Genomic DNA, 12,158 nt, shown 5'->3' with positions numbered 1-12,158 from the left:
TAATAACCAAACATCTGTTTATAATAATTCTAGTAATAGCTAAGATTTATTGAACAATGTGTTGGGCACTGTTCAATGCACTTTGCATATATTATCCTATTTAATTTTGACAGTAGCCCCCTGAATAAGTGCTATCATCACCTCCATCGTACAGATGGGGAAAATGAGGCACAGGAGGGCTTAGGAGGTCCAAGATCACAGAGCTAATAAGGGGAGGGCAGGGACTGAAGCTAGACAGACTGGCTCCAGGGGGCTCTGCTATGAGCTACCATTTATTAAGCATTTGTTCTGTGCCAGGCACTGGATTCAGCGTCATCTTCTTTAACCCCATCAACTCTGCGAGGTATGTATTATGTTCCCCATTTCGGATGAAAGAACTGAGACTCGGAGAAACCTGGCCACTTGCCTGAAGTCACTCACCCACAGCAAGACGAGGCAGATGGCTGGATAAGAAAGCCTTGAGTCTGGCCCTCCATTTCACGTGAGCCTGGCTATTTAATACATAGGTGAAGAGGAATCTGGACCACGCACCGGCAAAATCACTTAAAACTACAAACAGGTGAGAGGTAACAGTTGGGCAGAGGAGGCCATGGTGGTGGAACCCACAGAGTTGGCAGCTAAACTGTAACAGCGTTCCATGTCTAGAAGGAACCACAGAGCTTATGAGCTCCCACCCATTCCACCACCAGTCAGACTTCCCTTGTAACTCATTTATCTGAAGAAATCAAGGACCCTCTATTTATCTCAGAGCAATTTCTAGGTAAGAATTATGCTGAGCACTCCTGTAACCTGGAGCTCATTAATGGCACCAGGATCACCACTGCAGAAGTGAAAATACTGAAATATCTCTGTGCCAGTTGGTAAAACCAGCTCTTCTCCTGAGCCCTCTGATTGTCTACCGCAGCCTAGCATCCCTCCCTAGGGAAACCAATCAGTACTGACAGCTGGACCGCGATCCTGCTTCCACACCAGGCTGGCTTGGGCCGTGCCTATCCATTTCATACTCCCTGAGTTTCTCCCATCTCAGAGCATTCCATTTGTTGGTTAGTGTGCCTTCTGTTTCAATACCACTGAAGCAGACAGCACTAAGACAGTTTCATCCAGTCCCTGAAACACCCAGCCAGACAGAGCTGAGTGTTTTCTCTTACTATCGAAGTAATTAATATTCTTTGTTTAAAACAGACACACATACACATACACATTCACACTGGAAACTCAAAAAAAAAAGAGTAAGAAACAGAGACAAAATGACACCCACTGCATCACCAATCAGAAATGCTCAGGATTAGATACATGGCACTGTGCTTCGAAGTAAAGATATTTTTGAAAAGTTGAATAAGACACAAACTGGTCCTAACTAGGTTTCTAGCCTGGTGGGGTAGGAGACAAATCATGTTAACAGTTGAATAGTTAAGTGGCAGAGATGTGCCCAGGGGGCTCTGGGAGCTTAGTGGATGGACCCCTGAGTCTTGCCCTTGCCTTTAGACTGGAATCACCTTTATGGCCATAGTGAAAGTGTAGGCTGGGGAAGCAGGTTGAAGAGAATGTTTAGGCTGTTTTGGCAGGGTCATAGGCAAGCAGGGAAATGGAGAGCTTGCAGCTCACAGGCAGTCCATCCCAGCTTCTAAAAAGCTGGGAACTCAGTGAGGAAGACTGCACAAAAGCCTCCAGAGATTTATAAAGCTTTTTTGCACATCTCTTTCATTAACCCTTACGGAGTGAAAGGCAGCTGGTTAAGGATCCTGTGGTTGGAAAAATACCAGCCTCAGAATTTCCAGGATTTGGTTTCTTTCTTCAATTCTTCTACTTCTTGTCTTTGAACTGGGGGTGCCCTCTGTTTAAAGGGCTCTTGTTCTTGGCAGAGTCCGTGTGGTACCCTGAGGAGATGCAACCCAGTTTTCTTCTAATTTCAAGGAGAAGTAAGGGGACCTTACTTCCTTGACACGATAGGAAAGGGGACAGGGAGTCAGAGTGTGGGGGAAAAGGGAACTAAATTTGTAAACCATTAACCATGTGCCGGGAACGATGCTAGATATTTTCCCCTACGTTTGCTCATATAATCCTAAAGTTCCTGTGAGGTCAATATATTATTATATCTGTTACAGAAGAAGCAATAAATTCACAAAGTTAAAGTGATTTGCCCACGGTCACCAACCAGTAATGGCAGTGCCAGGAATAAACGTAGGTCTGCTTACTCCAAAACCCATGTTCCTTCATGAAACATACCCATCACCATTGCGCGAGGTCAGGTTGAAGAGAGGGCATGTGGCAGGATGCAGTGACCAGCATGGAGCAAGTGGAACAAGGAACGCTGACTAGGTTACGGAACACTTAAGGACATGACCCTCCCGAAGGTTACACTTTACAAGTCTTCTTGCCTTTCCTTCTTCTCCTCTTCTTTTTCCTCCTTTTAGGCCTGCTAAAAAGAACTTTAAATTTTTACCATTTACAAAAATCTTATATAATTTTTTAAAAAATAGAGATGGTGTTTTACCAAAGTGATTAAAATTACATGATTCTGACAGCAGCGCCGAAAATTGTTATAGAAAATATTGTCTGTCTTCCACACTGCAGTGCTTAGATGCCAACCCATCACCTTCTTGATGGATTACAAATAAACATACATATTATAACTACAAATAAATCAACACTTGTATTTTATTGTGAAGAAAATTCTACACACTTTCTAGCTGACCTCATTGTATTACATTCAAGGTTAAAGATGATAGCAGTATTAAGGGCATGATCAGCTGCAGAGAACAGCGTAAATAACAGGTAGCACTTACTATACACCAGGCTCTGTTCTGAATGCTTTGTACTTAGTAATTCATTGAATCCTCATCCTAACTGTTGTGGGACACAACGGTGGCCAGTCGGTCACACGGTGACGTGGCTTGGCAAAGGAGTTTAGCAGAGATGAAGGAGGAGAATAGGAAAGGAGTTAATTAGGTTAAGCTGCCATAGACAACAGTGGGCCACACAGACAAGGGGTGCCTGTGTGAGCCCCGAGGGGTGGTTGTTGGGTCTTTTACAAGGTAGAGTCACAAGGTGCCTGATCGGCTTGTGCACAAGTCTCTGATTGTAGGTGAGGTAAGAAGTTTAGGGTCCGAGAAGGGGGGGGGTTATGACTCTGATGAGGTGGGCTGAAACAGGCCGGCCTGAGCTACTGTGAGATTAGGCATTACCTGGGGCTATTAGTTTATGCCCAGTAAAGAACGTACTTTATCTGCTGAGGGGTCACAGGCAGACAACTGAGAGCCCAGGAATGGGGCTCCTTGGACTTGGAAGGATGTCAGTTGGCCCCACAATAACCCTTTCTACAGATGAGGGAAAGAAGCACAGAGAGGTTAGTAAGTTACTAACCCCTGAGATCACACAGCTAATAAATTGCAAATCTAATTTTTATTAAATTTAACTTTTTTTTTAAGGAAAAAGAAAAAATAGTTTTTGAATTTTAGGAGAAAAGGAAGGAAGTCAGCAAAACACTCTAGTTTTTGAAAAGATATGTGCACCCCAATGTTCATAGCAGCACTGTTTACAATAGTCAGGACATGGAAACAACCTAAATGTCCATCAACAGGTGACTGGATAAAGAAGATGTGGTATATTTAGACAATGGAATGTTACTCAGTATATGTACATATATAACTGAGTCACTTTGCTGTATGGCCTGAAACTAACATTGTAAATCAACTACACTTCAGTAAAAAATAAAATTAAAAAGCTTTAGTTTCTGAGACCAATAATAATAGCCAACATATACTAGCACTATTCTAAGTATTTTACATGTATTATTCAATCCTCTTCTCAGTCCTATTACGATCCCTATTTTACAGATGAGGAAACTGAGTCTCAAAGAGGTTAAATAGTAAACAGTTAGTGGCAGAGTAAAGGCAGCAAAGGAAAATGGCAAAAAAAAAAAAGAGAGAGAGAAAGAAATGGCATTAAAAAATGTTTGAGTCATTGGGGTCTCTTCATGACTGAAGGCAGTATGACCCAAATTCTTGGCATAATTTCTCACCCAAGAGTACACTTTCAGAGAGGGCTACTCTTCAGTGATTACCGCAGGACATGCCTGGGTGACAAAGTCTGTCATCAGTACATCTGGTTCCTGCCTGCCTCTCTTCCCCCACACCAATGGCAGATTTACAGAGCTTCTCTCCTGAATCACCGGAGGGGAACACGAAGATGAGGACGTTGTCAAGCTCTCCCACGGCCACCACTTATATAAATTTTCCCTTTAGTCTTCTTACTGCAACTTTCAAGATCATTCTGTAGATCATTTCAAGATCATCCCTCTCTTACTCTTCAACACCCTTCTTGCTTTTCTAACCTCTCCTCCAAGTTGCCCTCCTACTTCTCCGGCTGCTCCTTCCCAACCGCCCTTGCCAGTTTCTTCTCTTCTGTGTGGCCTTTAACTATCAGGGCTCCTGAAAGTTCTATTGTTGCACCTCTCACTACCTTCCCTCCCTTTGGCTGTTTTAATCCACTGCTATGGCTCTAAATATCTATAGGATGAGAACTCCCAAGTGGATCTCCATCCTGGTACCTTCTCTGAGCTCCAGACATGAATATATCTGCATCATAGACATTTCAGAGTTCATACGCTCAAAACAGAACTCCTCATCGACTTGCAAAGCTGCTTTTCCTCACATCTTTTCTTAATAATTGGAAACAATCTGCTACCAGTTAGTCGCTTGTGCCAGAAACACAGTATCAGCCTTGACTCACATTCAGCTCATCACTGAATAGACCTCAGTTCTATCTACTCTCTCCATTGATCTAGTCCAGGTCAACTCCATCTTCTGCTCAGACCATCACAATAGCCTCTTCATCGCTTCAGTGTTTTGAAGTGTACATGGCATCACTCTTCTCCTGAAAACCTATCAATGGCTGGCCACCTGGCTTCAAATGAGATCTAAGATTTCTGGTGGCTGGCTTCAGCTCCCTTCATTTTCCCTTTGTCTACCACATTCTCCTCACACTGGCTTCTTTCAGTGCCTTGATGAAAGCAGACTCTGACTTGCTGCAAAGCCTTTGCACATGCTGTTGACTCTGGGCAGACACTCTTCTATTTTCATTCAGCTCGCTCACCTGCTGGGGGCTCCACTTAATTGATATCTCCTGAGACTCCCCAGTTTCTCTAGGTCTCTCCTGTTACACTCTCTTAATGCTCTTAATGCAGACTGTGCTTTTCCTCCTAGTAGTAATTAAGTAATTATTTGATTAATATCTTCTCCAGTTGAATGTAAGCTCCAGGAGGGCAAGGGCCATGGATTATATTCATGGGTGTGACCCACAGGTCTGACCTTAGACTTCAGGCATTTTCAAAGTAGAAACTTTCACATGGCTTCTTTGCTGAGTGAGTTTTTCGTGTCTCATACATTGGGATTTCTCTTTCACGACCTTTGACTTGAGTCCTAAGATAACGGGCAGGGACAGCTTAGCACTTTTACTGTCTGCCGGTCTTTTTCCATCTCCTTGTGACAGGGGTTAAGACATAGGCTGCTGTGGAGAGCACCGCTAGCTGGGAGGGACAGGAACCTTGCTGTGACCAAAGTGGAAAGAGGAGTGGGGCATGGGTGAGGTTGTTTGGGTACAGCTGGAGTTTTACAAATGATGAGACAGGACACTTACACAGAATGAAAATGCAAGGTTGCAAATCCTGCCCAAGGGAACTGGAAAGGGGAACTGCATGATGAATGGGGGTGGGGCAGGGGGTGGGAGAGGTTCAGAAAAGGCAGTGTTGGTTGCCTTATAATTTGCTGCTTAGCTTCTGCTTTCAGCATCTGCTGTGACCAGATGGTGTGCGGTGATCTCTCTGGCTGACTGAGCCAAGGAAGAGTAAAACCTCCCCAGTATTTGTAAACTATAGGCTGTGTCTGAGGGGAAAAAACTGCCCTGCAGCAATTAGCAACTCCCCCGCCACTGTCTCTCTCTAGTCCTGTCTTCCTCTCTCTCAGAAATCTTATCTCTATTTTTTATACTTTTCACTTTAACATTTTATTATTTTTTTAATTGAAGTATTATTGGCTTGCAATATTATATTAGTTTCAGGTTGGTATTTTGACGTATAACAAAATGATCACCATAAGTCTGGTTACCATTTCTCACCATTATTTACATTATTTAATTATTACAATATTATTGATTATATTCCCCATGCTACACAAGTCATTTTAACTGAAAGTTTGTACCTGTTAATTTTCCTCATTTATTTCACTCACCGCTGCCCATCCCTTCCGGCAACCACCAGTTTGTCCACTGTATCTATGAGTCTGTTTGTGTCTTGTTTGTTCATTCAGAAATCTTATCGTTGATCCCTAAGTGGTCTATATTGATATCCTGGTCAAATATTGACCTGGGATGTTTCCCAAATCCCTGAGGTTTCCCACCTCCCTCTCCACCCTGATAGCTAGCTATCTGGAAAAGTTTTCTAATAAATAGCTGGACTTTCATAGCCTCAGTGAGTCTCTAACCTGAATAACAATCATCAGAAGGGAGAAAAACTTTCATGAACTCCTTCCTCCCCATGCTCTCTGAAAACATTTTAATCACAACTACGTTATTAAAATAACATAAACTATTATAAAATCTCTAAATATCCTTGTGTTTACAGCTTTTTAAACAGCTATCCAATCATACAGTTATAAGTTAAACACCAACAAAATGAGCAAAGTTAATAAAATAAAAATAACATCATTACTTAATGTGACAGGTAATATTTGGGTGAAATAAAATCACGTGCTACTTGAACGTGGCAATGATAGGTACAGGGCAACTTCCTTTGCACTGGGCATCCTGCATCACCGTTTTCTGAGCCATCACTCAATTCTCCCACAATCTTCCTTTTTCTTGGTCTCTGCATTCTACCACGGTGTCGTGTGGCTGTCAGTTGGTACTATCGCATTGTTTTCACATTGTTTGCTTCTGTTAATGTTTTATTAGTTCACAGCAGCGTGGCACTATGGTACCAACAAGAGCAAGCACAAATGCAAGTGTGCTGGGAGAGGACCATGCAGGTGACCTGGAACTGCACTGTCTGCACGGCAGCCACTAGCCATGTAGGGCTACTGAGCACTCGAAATGCGGCCAGTCCAAAATGAGCTGGGTGTACACGTAATTACACTCTCATCATATATTGTGAAAAAAATACATAAATTATTAAAAATTTTAGATGGAGCCCACATCAAAATCACATTATTTTGTGTCAGTACTATCATGTTTAACATTTGCAATTGTGGAGAATAATCTAGAAAACAACCCTCCTTTGACAGGCTCTTGTAATCGCAGAGCATGAAGCTACCGACCAAATTTAAATAGCTGTTGCATTGATATAGCTGTCTTCCTCAATCATACTGCAATCTAAATTACTTGGGTTTATATTTCTGAGGACCGTTTGGCTCTTGAGATTTTATTTAGTATCTTGAAGATAGTGTAGAACATAGACATTAATCATAGTAAACATGAATACTAAACTCAAGAAGTTTGCTTAATGGTCAGATGGCTGTTTGGCAAATAGCTTACTGACCCAGCAGACTTAATGCTGCTCCTGTTGGAAGAAGAATCTGTCTTGATTCTTCTGGCTTTCTGCTGGTTGTAGAAGAGTAACATGTTTTCCTTGTTTAAATGGCAGTTGAATATAGAACTTAGGTATAATAGATGGCTTTTTTCTTTTTGGAATGTTTTGTATTTGAAACTTAATAAAATTTAACATGCAAAAAAAATTAAATACATAAATAAAATCACATTATTTTGGATATATGAGGTTCAACAAAATATGTCATCAAGATTAATTCACTCCCCCACCCCATACCCAAAAAATAAACTACAAATGGCTTAAAGACTTAAAAAGACAAGACACTATAAACCTCCTAGAAGAAAACATAGGCAAAAATTCTCTGACGTAAATCTTAGCAATGTTCTTCTAGGGCAGTCTACTAAGATGACAGAAATAAAAGCAAAAATAAACATGGTGGGGCAGGTATAGCTCAAAGTGGTACAGTGCACGCTTAGCATGCAAGAGGTCCTGGGTTCAGTCCTCAGTACCTCTTCCAAAAAGTAAATAAATAAACCTAACCACCTGCCCACCCCGCAAAAAAACTAAAAAATAAATAAATAAATAAATAAACAAATGGAATCTAACCAAACTTACAAGCTTCTCCACAGCAAAGGAAACTATAAACAAAATGAAAGACAAACTATGAAGAGGGAGAGAATATTTGTCGGCGATGCCACTGACAAGGGCTTAATTTATCAAACATGCAAACAGCTCATAGAGCTCAGTAACAACAACAATAACAAAAACAACCCAATCCAAAAGTGGGCAGAGGACCGAAACAAACACTTGTCCAAGAAGACATACAAATGGCCAACAGGCACATGAAAAGATGCTCAATGGCACTAACTATTGGAGAAATGCAAATCAAAACTTCGATGAGGTATCACCCCACACCAGTCGGAACAGCCTTCATTAGAAAGCCCACAAAGGATAAATGCTGGAGAGGGTGTCGAGGAAAGGGAACCCTGCTACACTGTTGCTAGGAATGCAGTTTGGTGCAGCCACTGTGGAAAACAGTACGGAGATTTCTTTAAAAAAACTAAAAATAGACTTACTGTATGATCCAGCAATCCAACTTCTGGGCATATATCTGGAGGAAACTCTAATTCGAAAAGATACATGCATCCTCCCAGTGTTCATAGCAGCACTATATACAATAGCCAAGACACGGAAGTAACCTGAATGCCCATCGACAGATGATTGGCTAAAGAAGTGGTGAGATACACACACACACACACACACACACACACACACACACACACACTGGAATATTACTCAGCCATAAAAAAGAATAAAATAATGCCATTTGCAGCAACATGATTGGATCTGCAGATTGTCATACTAAGTGAAGTAAGCCAAAAACAGAAAGAAAAATACCATATGATATCACTCATATGTGGAACCAAAAAAAAAATGAGACAAATGAACTTACTTACAAAACAGAAACAGACTCACAAAGAATACAAACTTATAGTTACCAGTGGGGAAGACATGGTGGAAGGATAAATTGGGGGTCTGAGATTTGCAGATACTGACTACTATATATAAAATAGATAAACAGACAGGTCTTACTGTATAGCACAGGGAACTATGTTCAATACCTTGTAATAACCTATAATGAAAAAGAATATGAAAAGAAATATATACATGTATAACTGAACTGCTATGCTGTACACCAGAAGTTAACACAACATTGTAAACTGACTACACTTCAATTAAAAAAAAAGATTAATTCCACTTGGGTTTTTTTGTTTTTATTTTTGCTTAAAAATTATATATATATTTGCTTATAAAGTATATATATAATATTTTATACATATACACTAGACAAATCTCAATTACTTGTGTGGCTACTGCACCATTCTAAAATAATTGTGTATGTGAAACAGAGAATGTGTACAACAAACTGAAAATACCATACCAAAAAATTCTCATAAAAAACAAGACAGTTTCCAGTTTAAACCACCACTCTAGCATTTAATGGCTGCATTCTTTCTCAGAAGCCAAGGTTACAGAACCAGCATGGGACTTCCCTTGTGGCTCTCACTCTAGTACCCTAGTGATAAAATATCTCTGGTTTTCCCACATGGTTTTCATGTAAAAAAATGTTTTGGGGCAGGACCCAGGCACTTCCACCCCTCCCAGAGAATAGGTACTGCCATGTCTGGTAATTTCACTGCCATCTGGCCAAAGCTTGCTCTCCACTGGGGGAACCTGGGGTAGATAAAGGATAACGACAAAAAGTGCAAACAAATGCAACTACTTCTCAAGCTACCCAAGAACTACTGAAATTCAGGGACTACGTCAGTTCAAAAAAAAATGGTCTGAAATAGTAGTTAGCCAAATATCCGATTGCATTTATTTAGCAAGTATTTCCTAAGTATCTAACCCCAATACAAAGCTCCACGGTAGGCACAATTAAAATATAAAGACAAATTAAGTCAGGGATTTCCTTTCAGGAAGCTGGTCATCTAGCAGAGATGATAAGACATGCTACCTTTTTAAACAGCGAATGTTGATTGAGTAAATTTATGTTTCAGGAACTGTCTAAGTGAGTTCCGTACCTTAACTCACTTAATCTTCACAGTGCTATGAGATTGCCCCACATTTTACAAATGAGAAAACTGAGGCAAAAGGTTATGAAAATATTCAAGTTTATATGGTTATTAAGTAGCACTGGCAGGTTTCAAATACAGATAGTCACTTCCAAAATATGAGCTTTTTAGCCACTATTCTATCTTGTTTCCAAGAAAGAAAGAAAGAAAGAAAGAAAGAAAGAAAGAAAGAAAGAAAGAAAGAAAGAAAGAAAGAAAGAAAGGAAGGAAGGAAGGAAGGAAGGAAGGAAGGAAGGAAGGAAGGAAGGAAGGAAGGAAGAAAGAAAGAAAGAAAGAAAGAAAGAAAGAAAGAAAGAAAGAAAGAAAGAAAGGAAGGAAGAAAGAAAGGAAGAAAGAAATATTAGTATTTGCTTCTTAGAAAAAAATTGGAATACACAGAAAAGTAGAAAAGAACATAAACTCTCAAGGTCCTAGCTTCTAACCCAACAGCTGTCTGATATGTAAATACCACTTTTTACCTTGAACTGTAATTATCTTTAAGAAGGATATAGATAAAAGAAGGGCTACCAGAGTTCAGAGTTAGAAAAGAGGATTTCCAGTTGGATCTTGGCTTGTATTGATTGTTTCATGAGGGAGAGGTAATTAGGTTTCTTCATTGATTTCCACTTGGACGAGGTACTGGGGATTGAACCCCTGATCTCTTGGGTGCTGAGCACAAACTCTACCACTTGAGCTATACCCTTTCCCCTTACCATTGGATCTTGAAGGACAGGGTAAAACATGGATGTTAGGGCATTCCAGGTTAAAAGAATTGCAAGAAAAGGAATGCGGGATTAAGGAGGTCCAGGGCTTACTGCGGAAACAGCAGAGTTGTTTGGGCAGGAGAACCACCTTGAGCAAAGAAGCTAGAAAACTAGAAAACTAAAGGCCGAGTCATAAATAGCCTAGAATTCCTCCATCTTTTATATTAGCTGTGCTGATAATACTGTACCAATTGTCATTTATTCCTATGTCAATCTCCTCTGTTAATCTATATACCCATTCATTCAGTGAGCATTTATTGAGTGGTTTGTGTGTGCCAGGCATGGTGCCAGCATGGGGGATGACAAATAAACAAGCTACGTCTTTGCCCCCAAAGGAATTCACAGTCTAGTAAGAAAGAAAGAAAGTGTAAGACAGTTAAGACGGAAGCATAAACAGTGAGGGTTTCTGTCACTTGGTAGCAAACAAGCCTGGCTAAAGTAGATTATTTCCAACATATCTGGTCATGGTCTCCTCTTCTCTGTGCCTCATTCACATCCCATAGAAGCCAGAGCATAGGGAATAACAAGGAAGTTCTTGAAAAATAAAGTCACTAATCAAATCAGGAGTCTAGTAGGATGGGCCAGATAGAACCAAGTGGCAAGTAAGATAATGACTTTAAAATGCCTATGGGATTTAGAAACTGACAGTGGAGAGCTAGGTGAGAAAAGTTTCTGTGGGAGAGGGTTCATGGTGCAGAATCTGGACTGACTCATGTGGAGGAACAAAGGGGTGGTGATGTTGCTGCAACAGTGAATGAAGTCTGTTATTGGACCAGAACCCCTTTTTGAGTTGTTGGATGATTCTTTGGGGGCCTGAAGTAACTTAAAGCAAGATAAAAATAAATTTGTTTCAAATGGCCAAGAAGCACGTGGAAAGATTCTCAGCATCAACCAGCAGGGGAATGCAAATCATAATCACCAGATATCACTTCATACCCACTAGGATGGCTATAACCAAAAAGATACACAATAGCGAATGTTATCAAAGATGTGGCAATATCAGAACCCTCAAATATTTGCCAGTGTGAATGTAAAATGGTGCAGCCAATTTGGAAAACAATCAGGAGGTTCCTTAAAAAGTTAAACATATAGTTACCATCTGACCCAGCGACTCCTAGGCATATACCCAAGAGAAATGAACACATGTATCCACTCAAAACCCGGTAAAGTATGTTCTAGTAGCATTATTCATAATAGCCAAAAAGTGGAAACAACCCAAATGTCCATCAACAGACGAAT

Source organism: Vicugna pacos, chromosome 15, assembly GCF_048564905.1.
Source record: "Vicugna pacos chromosome 15, VicPac4, whole genome shotgun sequence".
Taxonomy (NCBI): domain Eukaryota; kingdom Metazoa; phylum Chordata; class Mammalia; order Artiodactyla; family Camelidae; genus Vicugna; species Vicugna pacos.
This window is presented reverse-complemented; position numbering follows the sequence as displayed.